Below are 17,935 nucleotides of genomic sequence, written 5' to 3'. Positions count from 1 at the left end.
TTCTCACACTGCAAAACATAATCATGTCTTCCCACTCACCTCCCAAAGTTTTAGCTTGTTCCAGCATTAAACTCAAAAGTCCAAAGTGTCATAGGAGACAAGGCCCTGAAAAAGAACTACGAAACCTGGAGCAGCAAAATGCATGTAGAACTCATCTTGGTCAGTACTTTTCCTTGTACAGGAAGAAACCGAGGACGCCCAGCGCACCGCCCAACACAGGTTAAAACAGAGCAGAGACTCGAAACCTGACCTCAGCTTCCGGTCCCAGCCCACAGAGTCTTCAATTTCCTTCGTCGGAAGTGACATACGGCTCCCGTTCTCCTTCGCGTCCGTAGAGGTGACAGGCTGAAGAGGCGAAGAATGGGCGGGACGAGGGGCAGAAGCACCCCTCCTACCGGGACCCGGAAAAACATGGCAACCCCGAGCCGGCCTATCCGGAAACCGGCTCGAAGACGGGGAGACCGGGATTGGCCATCGCTTCCGGAAGTTATGAGTTTTGTTTCAGAGCGGGAGATCTTCCGAGACGCGCGGGGGACCGGATGGTGAGTTTTCCTTGTCCCCTAACAGGCCGGCTCGGGACGGGGAGGGTCCCGGCAGTTTTAATAGCGTCCTTGGGACAATGACTGCAGGTTCTTCAGCCGATGTTTATCAAGCGCCAAGGAGGCGAGCCTCCAGGAATGCAGTACGAGAATGATAGAGTCAGTCTGTCCCCTCAAGAAATATCAGTGAGGAGACATAACAGCGGATAGGCGCACGATCCTTTAACGTTGTGATTGAGACCAAAAGGGAGCTAATCCTCAGACTAAAAAGAGCGCTAGTCCCGGGGTTCTGGGCGCTGCAGCAAACGGACTCCAAATGGAGTTGAAGGGAGGGAGGAGTGCGTCAGGCGGAGCTGAAATGAGAGCGGGAACTACCTGTCGGATAGGGCAGAATCGGGGAGAAAACTTGGTGACTTGAGCTTAGAGAAGGCCATTGCGGCGGTAGCAGAAGAGGGAGGCAGGGACTAGATGTTACCGTATGGATCACCGTGACACAAAGTAGGCGCTTTATCACAAGAGAAGCAGAACGACTAGATCTGATGCACATTTTGAAAGGATCACTATAACTGCGGGGGAAGACTGGATTATAGGAGGGCAGGAATTGTGAGAAACCAGTTAGGAGGTCACCGCTGTAGATGAGAGGTGGTGACCTAGCCTACATATGGGAGAGAAGTGGACGTATCAAAAGTATATTCAGGAGGTGAAAATTCAGGACTTTATGGATTCCATACAGGATTTGAGTGACAGGTTGTATACTCAACGATGATTCCAAGTTTCTGGCCTGAGTGAGTGAATTTCACTAAACAAGAACAAACTATTTTGAGATTTTCTAAGAATTCTTCCCCACTCAGTGTTAAAACCACATTTTTTCCCCTTTCTGATTATGTGTTCTCATGTTTTGTATGCTCACTGTAGAAAATTCAGAATATGCATAACAAAATACTTCCTTTTGTATAAAGGACAATAAAAATCGCCTCAGAATCTCACTACCCAAGATGGTCATATTTTAATGTGTTTCCTTCATGTGTTTTTTAAAAATGTGCATATTTTTATATAAATGGATGCTACTAATTATATCTTTATCCATTTTTTTCCCCTTAGCATGACTAATAATTCAACTGTGTGCCAGGATATTGTTCACAAATTTTTTTTCCTGTTTGAAACAAAGTCAAATGTAATTCTAAGTAAGAGATAACATTAACTTTTTGGTGTGTTTTCTTTTTAATATTTGTTTAAAAGCTTTCTAAAAAGCCCACGATTTAGCCAGTTTGTGTTGTTTTTCATTCAGATGTTTTTACTTAATGTTATTGCCATTTTTACACACCATCAAGACCACGTTTTAATGGTTGTTGCGTGACGCACCACAGTCAGTTTGGGAGGGCTAGGGGAGGGACAGCAGGGGGTAGGGAGGGTAGGGAGGGATAACATGGGGAGAAATACCAGATATAGGTGATGGGGGAATGAAGGCAGCAAACCACCATATGCAACAATCTTGCATGATCTGCACATATACCCCAGAACCTAAAGTACAATTTAAAAAAAAAAAGAGAGAAAAAAATTCCTAACATTCTGCTCCTACTTGTCTGCTGGGGAAGCAGCTCTTCACGCATGCATCTCAGCCTGCTTTATCTGAATAAACAGCAACCAGCTAGGCCCCTTGGATTTTCCCCAGGAATGGCAGTGGAAGTAGAAACAGCTCAGCAGGGTTAGGAAGACAACATCTCATGAGGATGCCAAATGGGCTTTGGCGATAGATTTTTCTAGTTTTAACACTTTTAATCATGTTACTGTCAAAGTTATTGAGTATTTCTTAAGAAATGACTCCTAATGTTAACTTTCAAACAAAAGAAATCTCTTGGTCTTTTCATTTTGTGTGCAGTAGAATCCTGCTTATCTGTGAAATGCAGTTAACACATCGGCTGGACCTATTTCCTGAATGCATGGTGACCCTTGTTATTTAAAGATGTCAGAAATGCAGGAGATTTCAGAAGAAAGGCCATGGAAGGGACCATCGATGGATCACTGATAAATCCTACAGTGGTAAATATAAATTTTAAGAATGAATGAGCCAGCTAGGTGCGGTGGATCTCACCTGTAATCCCAGCACTTTGGGAGGCTGAGGCGGGTGAATCTTCTGAGGTCAGGAGTTCAAGACCAGCCTTGCCAACATGGTAAACCCTGTCTTCACTAAAAATACAAAAAAATTAGCTGGGTGTGGTGGTGGTTGCCTGTAATCTCAGCTACTTTGGGAGTCTCAGGCAGGAGAATTACTTGAACCCAGGGGGTGGAGGTTCCAGTGAGTTGAGATCGCACCATTGCACTCCAGCCTGGGCGACAAGAGCAAAACTCTGTCTCAAAGAGCAAAAAAAGAATGAATGAGTTATACAGAGCATTTAAGTATACATTAATTTTTATGATGTTATAGGGTAGCCTAAAATTCTGTCACCTTTAGGGAAAAAATTCTTGTCTGAGTTAGATGCAGCCAACCTTGACTATAACAGTGAATTGAGGCAGAAGTGCCAGGTCCTGCCATAGGAAATAGGAAACGTTGTGGTCTGGCTCTAACATGGGAAATGCCTTGAACTCCAGCTTCTCATCGGTAAAATGGGGATTCTTCACAAGAGTCTGCAGAGGACGCATAGTGTAGCAGTTAAAAGCACACACAGAGGCCAAGGTGAGCGGATTGCTTGAGGCCAGGAGTTTGAGACTAGCCTGGCCAACATAGTGAAACCCTGTCTCTCCTAAATATACAAAAATTAGGTGGGCGTGGTGGTGTGTGCTGGTAGTCCCAGCTACTCGGGAGGCTGAGGCACAAGAAACGCTTGAACCTGGGAGGTTGCAGTGAGCTGAGATTGAGCTGCTGCACTCCAGCCTGGGTGACGGAGCAACACTCTGTCTCAAAAAAAAAAAAGAAAAAAAAAAACGCACACAATGTGGGATCATGTTACCAGGACTTAATCCCAGACCTACTACTTAGGACTTTAATCAAGACATAGCCAACCTTTATATACTGTGCATTGCATTCCTAGCATTGTTCCAAGTGCTTTACATATACCAACTCGCATCTTCACAAGAGCCTTACGGAGCAAACTGTTTCATCTGTCTCTAACAAATAAAATGCTAAGGAACTTGTCTAAATTCCCTAGGTGATTGGTGACAGAGATGGTATTCAAACCCTGACATTCTTTGCCTCGATTTACTCATCAATTACATATTACTACTACTACTATTACTATTACTACTGATACCAATTTCATAGGGTAGTTTTGAGGATTAGCGAAAGTAATATGAGTGAAATGTTTGGAATATGATCTTGGCCATAATATTAGCCTTCAATTAATGTGATTTAAAATAAGTTTCTTAGGCCGGGTGCTGTGGCTCACGCCTGTAATCCCAGCACTTTGGGAGGCCGAGACGGGTGGATCCCAAAGTCAAGAGATCGAGACCATCCTGGTCAACATGGTGAAACCCCATCTCTACTAAATATACAAAAATTAGCTGGGCATGGTGGCGCACTCCTGTAGTCCCAGCTACTTGGGAGGCTGAGACAGGAGAATTGCTTGAACCCAGGAGACGGAGGTTGCGGTGAGCCGAGATCGCGCCATTACACTCCAGCCTGGGTAACAAGAGCGAAACTCCATCTCAAAAAAAAAAAAAAAACAAAAAAAAAATAAGTTTCTTGCAGCTTTAAAATTCTGTGACTACCCAGGCCCTTGGGAAAATAGTTGTGAAAATAGAGACCGTAAGAATTGTGATGAGGTCAAACAGCTTGACACTGGAGTTACCATGAGTTGCCAAATGTTTTCGCACACTGCAGATTCTCCATGTGTAATTAATTCTTTTTGCTCTGTCTGGTAGATTGTTGAGCCAATTCAGATACTTGTGGCAGCAAACAAAGCAGTTCACCTCTACAAACTGGGAAAAATGAAGACAAGAACTCTATCTACTGAAATTATTTACAACCTTTCCCCAAATAACAATGTAATGTGGACTTTCCTATTTCTCTTGGCCTTGTCATAATAACATACGTGTTCCCCAGTGTGGGGTTGGAGGCGAAATTCCTGCAAGCCAGTGGTTAGTGATAAACTAGAATAATAGTGAAGAGAGCTCTGGACAGAGACTTGAGGTTTAACCCTGCCTCTTACTAAGACAGTTTACATATGAATAAACAAAAATTTAGTTAAGTGAGGTTAATTTTATCTGTTGTTCTTACTATATAGGGTCAGGAAAACCCCTCAAGTATTTTTGCTTAAGAAGCTGACAGAAATCTAAATGATAAAACATTAGGCATGGATATTTTGTGTGCTGGCATGCATATTTTTTCCTCTTCCCATAAACCTGAGTGTGGGATCCATGTCCTTTTCATATACCAGGAACTAGGTGGTACCTACAGCAGTCTTTAACACATCCTCATTCACACACCCTCATTCACACTCTTCCTATACACTTATAGGAAGAGTCTGTGGTTTGAAATACTTAGTCATGCTTTTTCAATGCAGGTTATGGAGCTAAAGACATCCCACATGTAGCACATGAAAAAAATGACAGAAATTTTGCTGATGAGGTTTGAGTATTACTGCAGCTATTAATAACCAGGTACTAATGTCATCTAGAGAAAAGTCAGGAAACCTGTGGCATAGGTTAAAATACAGATGATTGATAAGTTGATAAAATGCAGTTATCTCAGCCTGGTAATAGAGTTGCCCAGTACCTGAAATAAGATTTACTAATTACTGTTTCCTTAAGATCACTGGACATAATTCAGGAAACTCTTGAATTCAGTAAACATCTGTTGAACTTTTCCCTGTTCCATTACAGTTCTAGGGGCAGAAGAAACAAATTTGTTCCTGAGGAGAGGCAGATAAACAAGACAGAAGTTAAAATGCCCTAAGATAAATGATATAATGGGAAATGAATTCAAATCTAGGGGTACAGCAATGAAGCCATTCATTTCAGAGGGAGGAGGGTGTAGTGGGGAGTGGCATCGGAACTGTGGAGCTTGAAGCACGTGTTCAGCAGCGAAGTCATGGGGAGATGGGACATGCGAGCAGAGGACCAAGCTTGGCCACAGGCAGAAAGGCATGAAATGTGAAAGGAACCCCCAGGAAGGCCAGACTGGCCCGAAGGCAGAAGCGCCTGGCTGGAGGACTACTGGGCACCAGTGGGAGGTGGTGGGAGGTGGTGGTTTCATGCAGCGCCAAGAAGGCTGGGCTTGATTCCATAGGAACAAGGTGTACCTTTAAGCAGGGAGTGCTTTCGAGGAAGTACCAATGGATGCTGGAAAGGAATCATTGGAAGTGAAAACCTAGGCAGTGAGAACTGTTAGGACATGAGAAGTAAGAGCCTGACCAAGGAAGAAGGCAGATGAGGAAATGTTTCAGACATAGGAAACAATGGTTAATTGTTTGTTTTTTGTTGTTCCATTTTTTTTCTTAGATTTCAGAGGCTTTGAAAAAATTTGGTATCTCAGGAAATGACACTTCAATTCTAATTGTTTACACTGAAGAGGGAGAAAAATAAATAAATCAAGAATACCTGATATCTCAAGTAGAAGGTCATCAGGTTTCTCTGGAAAATCTTCCTCAAATAACAAATATTACAGAAGTCAAAAAGGTTTGCCAGTCCATGTTTTTATAAGGAGTGTCATAGATGAGCAGTAATGCTGATGCTGTTTGCCTGTTGATCACTAGGGCTCCTTTTTTTTTGAACTTTTGAGAAAGTTAATTTTTTAAAATTACTTAAAAATAATTATAGATACAAGAGCTGGGAGGTGCGGGCTTATGTAACATATAATTACAAACTCAGCTGACATAAGCATTCTCCACATTAAGAAAGTTAATTCCTTTAAATATCAAACTTACATAGTATATTTAAAATGTAAAATAAATTTAGTATGAAGTTAATATCTAGATATGTGCTTTTTCAATGGATAGAAATTTGCTTTTTATATTCTTGAGTGTTCCCTCCAAAGCAGCAATTTAAAGGTAATACAAGTAATAAATTGCTATCGATTTTGAATATTTTATTCCCATTCATTGTTATACCATGAACCCAATGATTGAATGAGGAATGATATCACTTACACATGTTTATATAATGGCAATTATTAGTGAATAACTATCAGCAAGTCATAATTTGTCTTTCATTTTTACAGATATATAAACTCTCTTCAGAAGAAGAAAGTATTGGGACACTATTGGATGGTATCATTTGTAGAATGTCAACAAAAGATGTTTTGTGAAATGTCAAAAATATTAACAGAAATTCTCGGCATTAAACATTGATTTTCCTTGCCTGATTATAAAACTAATGTATGTGCATTATAGAAAAGTTTAAATCACAGAATGGTATGGAAAACACTTCTAGTCCTACCACATATTATTTTAAAAGATAACCAGTTACTATTATTTATTGCCTTCTAGAGTTCTGTTTCTACTCAAATATATTTTATTTTTATATAATTGGAATAAAAGTTATACACTTATGGAATGCCTACAGTATACTAGGTTCTTGCCTTAGTGATTTTTTTTTTTAGAGATGAGGTCTCACTATGTTGCCCAGACTGGTCTCAAACTCCTGGACTGCAGGACTCCAGTGACTGGTCTCAAACTCCTGGACTCAAGTGATGCTTCTGCTGCACCTCCCAAAGTGCTGGGATTACAGGCATGAGCCACCCAGCTGCTTATTGTTATTGTTTTTCAATTTTTGCCTTGGTGATTTTATATCCGTCAGTTCACCTCCCTGTCCTTACTTACCATGGCTATTCCAGCTCACCCCTTGCAAGCCCCTGTATCCTGGTTCTAAGCGTTTTTCACTTGTAGGAACCCATTTAATTCTCACAGCAACCTTATGATGTAGACACTGTTATTACCCCCATTTTACAAACAAGAGCCAGGGTCAGCTCCTGTGCAGAGGCCTGGCAGATGCCTCGTGCTGCGGGTGGTCACTCACAGGGACACTTTGGAAGAGCTCCCACCCTTCTTCCTGGCAGAGGCCCAGGTAGAAGTGAGGGTATTCCTCATGGAAAGAAGAAACGTTGTACCAGGGGAACTCTGAGGGTGTACATGGAGCCTGGGAGCTCCCCAGGAACCCCCACCAACCCTGCGTTTGCAGTGCCACTGCAAACCTGCCATTGTCCCTTGGCCTCTAAAAGGAAACAGCCTGTGTGTGGGAGGGGGAGTCAGAAAGCAACCCCCAAGAAGTCAGACTCCAGCTGCTGAGGCAGGTCCGTGGCCCCAGCTGGGAGCCATGGCTTCCTGAGCACTCCCACCGCATCCCTGACCCTGTCAGGTTATCACGGGAGGGCTCCATCTTCCTCCACATTCGCATGCACCTTGACCAACACCTGGCCCCTGGCAGGATCTTCATCTCCCAGTCTTCATTTTTCAGGGGTGCACTGGGCAAGCAGGGCCAGGCCTCTTGGGGTCCCCTGTAGTGGAAGGAGGTACAAGGTGGGATGGGGAAATTATAACTGCTACACACACTCACCCAGGAGTGTCAGCAATGAAAGAGAATGAATTCCTTTTTCCAGTCAGTATGGAGTCCAGGAAGTCCTGGGTTTAAGTTCTTCTACTGATGAACTGGGTGCCTGAGGAGTGTGGAAGGCCTAGGCATAGATTCTAAACTCCTTCCCAGCTGCCTAACCCCAAAGTCTGTCCTCTAACGGTGCAGAAATAGAATTACAATCAATCTATCCCAGCAAGCCTCTGCAGAGGTAGAAGAGGAAGAAAACACTTTCATTACCGAAGAGGCATTAACCCAGAGTGAGATGCACGTCACAGGCAATGATCTGCTAAGGCGCTGCAAAGACAGAAATCTCATCGCTAAACTAGCCAGTGGGTCCAACCCATTGCACACTGCACACGTTCTCAAGAAAAGCCATGCTTAGTCAGGGGACCACACAGCACCTTTGGTCGCACCCATTTCATTGGAGATTCAACCTCAATTTACCTGACCACCTGTGTTTGCTAATTACCTTGTTAAAAAGGAAAATAAACTCTTATCTTTATGTCAGGAGGTAGATTTACCACTCAGAGTGGATGGTAGGCTCCCACCGAGGCTGGAAGATAGGGCCCTGGCTGTTCTGATGATGGCATTTCAAAGACTGGGCTCCCAGGTCCCTCAGGAACACAGTCCTGGGTTACAAAGCTGAGAAGAGGCTTATTTCACTGTTGAAAAGCTTTGCATGCCCCTCAAAGGAGCAGAGGAAGGATTTCCAATGACAAGTTTTCCAAAGAAATGCTCTAAGAACAGGGAGAGAGGACACCGCTTCCTTTTTAACTGGGAGAATTAAGCCTCTTTGTTGTCTTTTTTCTTTTATTGCCCTAACACTGTTTCTGAGAGCAGTGTTCTGTGACTCCTCAGTTGTGCCACCAGTACTGAGCCCAACACAGGGTCCTTGGAGTGGACATTTGTGTGTGTGTTTTTTTTCTTTTAATAAAAAACCACCCAGCTTGCTTAGTATTTTTATAAATCTGCATGTTCCCTTCAAGAAACCCTTAGCTCTGAGGAAGTGAGGTAAGCTGTGGTTAAGGCAGCTCCCCAGGCTGGGCTGCTGCTCTCCCCCTGCCCCTCACATAGGCTTCCCTGGGCACCCCCACACCCCATGTCACAGAGCAAGACCTGACTATGAAAGCTTCACCTGCAGGCCAGACACACGCATCTTGGGGTTTGCACTTCCGGCATTATCTGCAGCAAGTGCTCAGTTGCAGGCCGGCTTCCCGGGAGGCTCCAGGACCCATCCCTTTATTTAGGAATTGAAAATGAACTGGAACTGAGGACTTTTGAACTGGAAGACATTTCAGAAGTGATCAAATTTAATAGTTTCCAACCTTTTGGGATCGCAGACACCTTTGGAGATCTGATGTAGAAAGTGAGTCCACAAATCTGCAAGCCACTGCGAGTTTAAGGAGCCCCTGAGGTGCCCACGAAGCCCTTCACATTTAGCTCAGTAAAGCTGCAGCTGAGCCCTGTCTCCCGAGGCAGAGGTCTGAGCTTTTAGTGGGAAAAACAGCACCCACATCACAGCAGGTGGCAGAAGCTCACTGGCTACGCCGTCTGATTAAGAAACTCTGGTGAACGTTGTTTTGTTTGGTTTGTTTTGAGATAAGAGTCTCACTCTGCTTCCCAGGCTGGAGTGCAGTGGTGCTAACTTGGCTAACTGCAACCTCTGCCTCCTGGGTTGAAATGAATCTCCTGCCTCAGTCTCCCGACTGGCTGGGACTACAGGTGCATATCACCACACCCAGCGAATTTTTATATTTTTAGTAGAGACGAGGTTTCACTCCATTGGCCAGGCTGATCTCAAACTCCTGACCTCAGGTGATCCACCTGCTGGGATTACAGGCGTGAGCAACTGCACCCAGCTCTGGTGAGCATTTTTGAGAGGCTGCATTTTAGACCTTTATTTCAGGTTTTCTATGTGGCTGGTCAGTTCTTTGTTCAAGACTGGCTGCCAAGAGTGGACTGGAATTGCTGGGGCTACACATCAGCACTGCAGAGAAGCACACGATAGTCTGCAACAATAGTCTCTTCCCATGAGTACAACAAAGTCTTCGTGACAGAAGCCTCTGTCCCTGACCCCAAAGCATCTTGTCTTCCCCTCTGTGGGCTTCTGAAAGGAACAGAAAGGGCCAAGGCCAAACCCGCACCTGCACCTGGGGAAAGAATCTCAGCAGAATCCAGGTGGCCCACAGCTCCCTTATCCCATGAGCCGTGGAGTCCAGGTTTCAGAAAAATCCAGCCAAGCACCCTGCACCATACTGTGAGGCTGTCTAAAGTCCTGCAATCCTGAGACCCCAGCCAATGGAACAGACCCCCTCTTAGTCAAGGGGACCCCAGGGAAACCTGAAAAAAATAAATTCCTGGCCATGATGGAAGAGGAGGTCGGAGAAACCTCATGAGAGTCTGTACTTTTGGAGTATAGGCCCCCAAACTGACCAGCATGAATATTAAAGTACACATCGTTAAATTATTCAGAACGGACTCTGTGACAATCAAGTACAGATTATGAACAAAACCTGAGGCCATGCAAAGCAAAAATTCACACACACCTTGGAAACCACGGAATCTCCTTCAATGGGTTTTAAATTGACCCAGGATACTGTGGCTGACTTACCTCCCTGACTCTGGGACAGCATCACGTGGCAGAGGCAGACCCTCTCTCTCTGAAATGAAGCAATCATTTGTACTGACTTTATGTCTTTAGAGAAAGCTGAACTCTTTCAACCAATTGCTAATCAGAAAATCTTCGAATCCACCTGTGACCTATAACAACCTCCCCACACCCCACTTCACAATATCCCACCTTGTTAGGCTGAATCAATGTACACCTTCCATAGGTTGATTTATAATGTTACTCCAATTCCTGTCCCCTCAAATGTGTAAAACAACTACCCTGGGCAAAGTTTTTCAAGACCCCTTAAGACTTCCCCAGGCCATAGCCACTCATTGGCTGAGAAGATACCCCTATCAGATAATTTAAGAGCTTGGTGCTTTTGTTAACAAGCCCAGCCAGAGGACTTGGCACACCCTTTGCTCAACTTGGGAATTCCCAAACCGGCTACAGGCCCCGCTTTCCCCTCCCAACCAGCACACTCTTCATCTCACCATCAGCTCCACCTGTGCTCACCTGGGTGGGCCTCTGTCAGCTGCTGATCTGCACCTGTTTCCCTCCCCTCCTGACTGCAGGGCGCCCCCTCTGTGGGCAGTGCTCACTATCACTCAGCACTTCGGCCCCTGAGCTCCCTGGAATCTCCATCTCTATGGGGTGCTGGTATCCTCGGGCCAGGACTCCTTTAGTATAACCTGGCACCTGCTATGAAATATACATCTAGTCCCAAGAAAGTGTGACTGAGTCCCCATGTAAACCTTCTGTCACCTGGACTGCGGGGCATAGCCCCCACCTTTCTACTGGTGGTGAGCAAGGAAGCAGACAGCTTCAACTGGGCTGGCAAACACCTAAGTCCTATACGGTGCCAATCTTGTGAGAAAGCTGATGCCACCCACAGAATGACAGGAAAATACCAGGTCAAACCCACTTTCAGATCACCCTATCTTCCTAGAGTTGGTGGTTTCCTGCACCGTTAGATCACCTCTATTACTTAAGGTAATTTTAGGTGCCTTTTTGATACCTGCAATGTAAAACTCCTGTCAAGTTCACCCTCCTAACACAGTTATTCTGGTGTGACATCTCCACCATTGTCCTGTTCCTGGAGCCCCATCAGGGGTGTCCTCCTGGGTGGCAGCCACACTTCTTGACATTTGGTGCCTTCATGCCAAGCCCAGGCATGGCACACTGCAGACCTTCAGCCTGCCAGGCTCTCCTGCCCTGGGGTCACATAGAGGAACGCACTTGGGAATGCACTCCCTCCTGTGTTACAGCCCAGCTCTTTGACCCCAGGGTTTATGATTATTAAAAATTCAGGAGCCAACCAATGAGGGGGCAGCTAGCCTGCTTTCCAGGGGTGGTTGGGCCCTGGACACTATCTTCTGGATGCCAGTGAGCAGCTGAGAGCTGAAGCTCCCTGGACACTCAAGGCTCTTGTGGTGACAGGTGAGGGGACATGGGTGGAAGGACAGGGCTCTGAGCCTGCACCTTCCTTGGGATCTGGAAGCTCGGCTGTTTTTTATGCTTGGCCCTTATGTTCCCCTCAGCAACCTAAATATTTGTTATCAATGGGGAAGGAGTCTTTGCTGAAACTCATGTTTGGATACAGGTTTTCTTGCAATGTGTGGTCCTTGGAGAAAGACTAAAGGGTTGGATATGTGGCCTCCCTGTGGTAGATGCCCCCTCAATGCACCAAGAACCTGAGAGATCCAGGAAAGGGGAACACAGGGAGAAGTGAGTAGTTCATTTATGAAAGCTTTAGAAAAGTTATTTTAGTCAATCTTCAAAACAACCCTAGAAGGCAGGTTTTCTTCTCTGTTCTATAGATGAAACAGAGGCTCAGAGAGGGTAAGCAACATGCCCGAGGTCACACAGCTAGAAAGGGATGGAACCAGATTCCAGTGCAGGTCTTTCTGACCCTACCTTCTCCCAGTGGCAGAGGCCTCCTTCCTCATGGGCAAAAGCAGAAAGATAACACCCTTGAGCAGGTTGCCCTGTTCCTGGAAGGCTGGAAGACATGCAGAGACTCATGTGGTTTCCTCTCTCTTCCTTAGGACTGCTGTAAAGGTGTGCGGGGAGTCTAGCTCTCCCTTCTGAACTTTGAGATTTCAGAGACAGAAGTATGCCCATGGCTCCTTTTCACATCCACAAATACCGAGAGAGCAACCACAAGTGTGTCATGGGCTTCTTCTCCATGGGGGTGAATGAGCACACCTTGACCACCTTCCTCCAATTCCTGAAGCTGCCCCGAGTCCTTGTGCTCTTACCCAGGGGTCCCCTCACACTACTCCTGCTCTCTGGCTGCTGGCTTCTCATGGTGTTCAGCCTCAGCCTCAGCCTCCTCCCTGCCCTGTGGTTCTTTGCCAAACATCCCTGGAGGAAGTATGAAGAGAGGACACTGCGCACAGACATGTCTGACATCACCAAATCCTACCTGAGTGAGCGAGGCTCCTGCTTCTGGGTGGCTGAGTCTGAAGAGAAAGTGGTGGGCATGGTGGGAGCTCTGCCCGTTGATGATCCCACCTTGAAAGAGAAGTAGGTGCAGCTGCTTCACCTCTTTGTGGATATTGAGCACCGTCATCAGGGGACAGCAAAAGCCCTGGTCAGGACTGTCCTCCCGTTTGCCTGGGACCAGGGCTACAGTGAAGTTGTCCTTGGCATGAATACAGTGCAGTTCTCTGCCCTGGCCCTCTACCAGGGCATGGGCTTCCAGGAGACAGGTCAGTCCTACCTCACCATGAGCAGGAGGCTAGTGGCTGTTCCTATAGTTCATTTCATCTACCACCTCCCTTCTGCTCAGGCAGGGAGTCTGTGATCTCTTTGTGTATTGATCAGAATAGAGTCCACTCTGCTGTAGCAGTAAGCAGTCCCCAACCTTCCAGTGCAATGACACAATAAAAGCTTATTGTCCATTCTCATCTGAGTCCCTTGTGTTTGATTGTGGGGTGGCTTCTGGGGTTCTCCTTCTTTCAGTCTTTTTGGGAAAAAGAAAAGAATCCTTGACATCATTACTGCAATCAATGTCAGTTACCCACAGGACAAGCAAGCCAGCAAATCTCCAGGAGCCTTTTTAAATACAATTCAAACTGTCTGAATTCAGCTGGAGACTGTCTAGATGCAGCTGCGGAAGTTTGGGACAATGTGAACATGCTTCCATGTATCTGTGATTGTTGTAGCTGGATAGGACCTGCGCTGTTGCAAGACGACAAACAAAAAATCCTGGCCATATTCATGGGGCTTGGAACAACTCTGATGGGGATGTTTGGCACACATTGGTCTGATGCATCTTCAGAATGAAATTCTGAACTGACACCTGCATGTAATTTTGATGTAAGATAAAGAGGGCTGGGAATAGCTAAAGAAAGGGAAGAGCTGCAGAGAGCGCTCTCCAGTAAAGAGCAGACTCAGACACATAAACTAGAACAGACACCAAACACCTGCAAGGCTCCTGGAGTCCTGAGTGAGTGCAGCATTGCAAAGAGTATTGAAGAGTGCTGAAGACCTTTTAATTATGTTCAGAGCAAGTAGAGCAATGAAAGCAGTTTCAGGGATTACAGATGATACTGGACTGACTGTTGGTGGACGATAAAAAGATAGAAAATATATAGTTGAACAAACACTACAGTGTAAAATAGTATTTCTTAAACTTGCACATTATAAATATCTCTGGAAGAGGGTGAGGGTGGCTAATACAGAATAACGAATTGGAGTCTTTAGAGGGGGAAGTCTGGACATCTATATTTTGAATAAATGTTAGGGAATTTTCTACTTAGGTCTGGTGGAGGTGAATTAAAGCCCAAATGAGGATAGGAAACTGAGAGTATCTGACCCCTTGAATTAGATAAACTATATTCCAGGGCCTTCAGGAAACTTCCAACAGAATCCTGGAGCAGAAGAGCTATGCTAAACATTAGAAAACAGGACTTGCTTTCATTTATAGAAAGAATAGACATTGAAAACTTGTGGGTTTAATACTGATGACTCATTAAGTTTAGGCTGGACCAACAATCTGAGAATTTTCAAGAAATTTGTGGTCAAAGAAAAGATTAGCAAATTTCAGCTGAGCTCTGTAAGGCAGGCAGAATAAGTCCTGCCTGATTAATCTTGTTTGCCCTAGTAGATATGGTCACTGACTGACTGACAAAAATAATGTGTCGTAGAGTACATCTAGAATTGAATAAAATGACAAAATATTTCATGGCATCTTTGAGGGCAAGATGGAGTCACATGCATTGCACGATAATACAAGTTGATAGAACCATAACTGGTTGAACCAACCTGACCAAAATGTAATTTCAACACAGACAGATGCCTTTACTGAGGGGTACATCTTACATTTGACAACAAATATTTGCTAAGCACCTGCTGTGTGCCAGTCACTGGGTTTGACTCTGGCTATTCCTTCTTAGGATTTTACACATCAATGTCGTGGAGATATGGAAACTTCCACACAATGTGCATCTGGGAGTGCCTGAGTGGCTGTCAGGGTCCCAAGTTATAACAGGAATGATGGGCTAACTCTAGTGAGAGGAGGTTTAGTCAGGATAATTGTAAAGGTTTGCCCATCAGGGAGGAGGAATGGCAGCAACTTTGATGCTGGAGAAAATGCTCCATGTCTGGAGTTCAAAGACCTAAGCCGGTCTAAGATCTTCTCTTTCTTAGCTCAAGCAAGCCATAGCCACTTTCTGCCTTATACAAACACAGGTGCATAGGGACATGGACAAAGACAAGCACTGCCATGTTCCGTGGTGCTGGAGAGCTAGCAGCAACCTGGGTGACCATCACAAGGAAGTTCATGGCTAAATGGGTAGATGCACTCTATGGAGCATTATGCAATGATTAGAAACCTGAGTTACATGTATTTATAGCAATGTAGATAGATCTTGTCAATACAAAACTTAAACATATGAAAAATAATGCTATACCTTTTATATATGCTGATAGTTCATTCTTACAAATTATATTTTTTTTACAAATTTATGTAAATTGAAAGATATATAATAAGATGGTTGCCTAAGGGGAGACAGAAATGAGGATGATTTGTGTCTCCCCATAGGCAACCATCTTATATCTTTCAATTTATGGATATGGTGACAAAATTTAAAAAGAGAAGTCATGAACTGAGGAGTACATTTCACTCAACCCTTGGCACCTGAGGTTAAAAGAAAATTCCACTTTATCTTGGCATAGAAACTATACACCATGGGATACTTTGCAGCCATAAAAATGGATGAGTTCATATCCTCTGCAGGGACATGGATGAAGCTGGAAACCATCATTCTCAGGAAACTAACACAGGAACAGAAACCCAAACACTGCAAGTTCTCACTCATAAATGGGAGTTGAACAATGAGAACATATGGACATGGAGAGGGGATCATCACACACTGGGGCCTGTTAGGGTGGGGGTTTAGGGGAGGGAGAGTATTAGGAGAAATACCTAATGTAGATGACGGGTCGATGGGTGCAGGAAACCACCATGGCATGTGTATACCTATGTAACAAACGTGCATGTTCTGCACACGTATCCTAGAACTTGAAAGTATAAAAAAAAACAGGAAAAGAAACTGCATGTAATACTTCTCTAAGTCTATTATTTCATTATGCTTCTAGAAGGATTCATTATGACAAGATTGGAGGTTTGAAAGGGTCTTTTAGACAGAAAATAGAAATACATGAGAAGTCTGAGAATTCACCTTCCAGCTCATGACTTTCATTTTGCATTTGATCAGTCTGGCTTACCTCACTCTATTATTAATGGCAAGCAAAACAACTTTTCTTATTTATTAGAACATGCACATTTCTTGTAAAAAAAAAATTAAAATGTAGAAGGTTATAAAGAAAAAACTAATCCATATTTTTAATCTGTTGGTATTGCAGTTTGTGTCAGTCATACATACACATACACTTTATTCTTGATACGTACACACATATGTGTGTATATGTATATATATACACATATGTATAATTCTCTACAATAATCATTCACCATCTTCACCTTTTTCTTCATAAAGAAAAACTGCTGAACATGACCTTTTGTCTTCACCTTCCGTACTGACAATAGTAAACTATCCCTTCTCCCCCACCAGAAGACAACCAGACACAGAGGAAAAGTGATGCGGAAAGGAGAGGGGAAAGAAAAAGAGAGAAAGCATACAGAGAAAGCACAGAGACAAACACAGCAATAACGTAAGAGATAAGGATGGGGAGGAAAGAGTAATCAGAACAAGAATGGAGACACACAACAGACACAGTGGCAACCAGACAGAACCAGGGTGGCGGATGCGGGGCACAAGTACACGTGTGGGTGAGCAGAGGCAGACAGAACAGAGAAGCAGACAGAGTGCAAAGAGATCACAGAGACAGAAGAGGGCCTGGACTGCAGAGATGACAGCGGCAGAGACGGCACGGGGCAGAGAGAAACACAGAAAGAGCCAGTCAAATAAGGAGGAGGGATCCTCCAAGGCAGGAGGGAGGAGCAGCAAGCAGCTGCAGTTGTTCCCTTACAGTGACTCCTGAACCCTCAAATGTACGACGAGGTAAAAATGTCCTGGGTACACAAGCTCAGGAAAAAAGGCGTTAACACATCTAAGGAAATCGAGTCTAAAGACAAGACAACTCAAAGAAGAAGAAATATAAATGGTCAAAAACACACAGCAAAAAATAAAAACTCAGTGGATGTCATTAAAGAAATGTGAATTGGAACAGATATCATATTCCTGGCCTATTAGACTGGCAACTGTGAATAAGAGTCATGCAATGCTATAGGCAAGTATGGACCAGCATGAGTAAATAACTGACTAGGATGAGCAAATAATTGATTAGACCTCTCAGAAGGACAATTTTTCTGTAAGGATTAAAAGTTTTCAATGTGCATACTAGCTAACTCAGAAATTTCATGTTCAAAAATATACCTCAAAGAAACAGAAGAATTCATAAAGATAGAAAAAGACTATTCATCAATCTGTAGATAATGAAAAAGAAATATTTAAAAAGACTTAAATATCTGTTAGTAGGGAACTAATTAAACAGTCTAAGTACACAATGGAACCCATAAAGCAATTAAAAATGACTACATAAATCTGTATTTAACACATGAAAGATGTCAATTATTAAATGAACACTTTCAAAACAAACAAAAGTTGGAAATCACTTGGTAAAATTCCATTTTTTAAAAATAAAACAAGGTATGTGAACCATAAAATATAAAACTGTAAGATTATACATAAAAATGTTAATCAGGACTATTTCAGGATGGGGAGAATTATGGATGAATTCCAAGGCCTTT

The 17,935-nt window shown here is 43.9% G+C and overlaps 2 pseudogenes; both read left to right on the top strand.

Moving 5' to 3' along the window:
- Nucleotides 1-2,423: 2,423 nt before the first annotated feature.
- Nucleotides 2,424-6,845, top strand: LOC120363075 (EKC/KEOPS complex subunit TPRKB-like; annotated as a pseudogene).
- Nucleotides 6,846-12,769: 5,924 nt separating this feature from the next.
- On the top strand, nucleotides 12,770-13,462 carry LOC101050825 (N-acetyltransferase 8-like; annotated as a pseudogene).
- The last annotated feature ends 4,473 nt before the right edge of the window (nucleotides 13,463-17,935 follow it).

This window comes from Saimiri boliviensis, chromosome 1 (assembly GCF_048565385.1).
Source record: "Saimiri boliviensis isolate mSaiBol1 chromosome 1, mSaiBol1.pri, whole genome shotgun sequence".
NCBI lineage: Eukaryota > Metazoa > Chordata > Mammalia > Primates > Cebidae > Saimiri > Saimiri boliviensis.
This window is presented reverse-complemented; position numbering and strand designations above follow the sequence as displayed.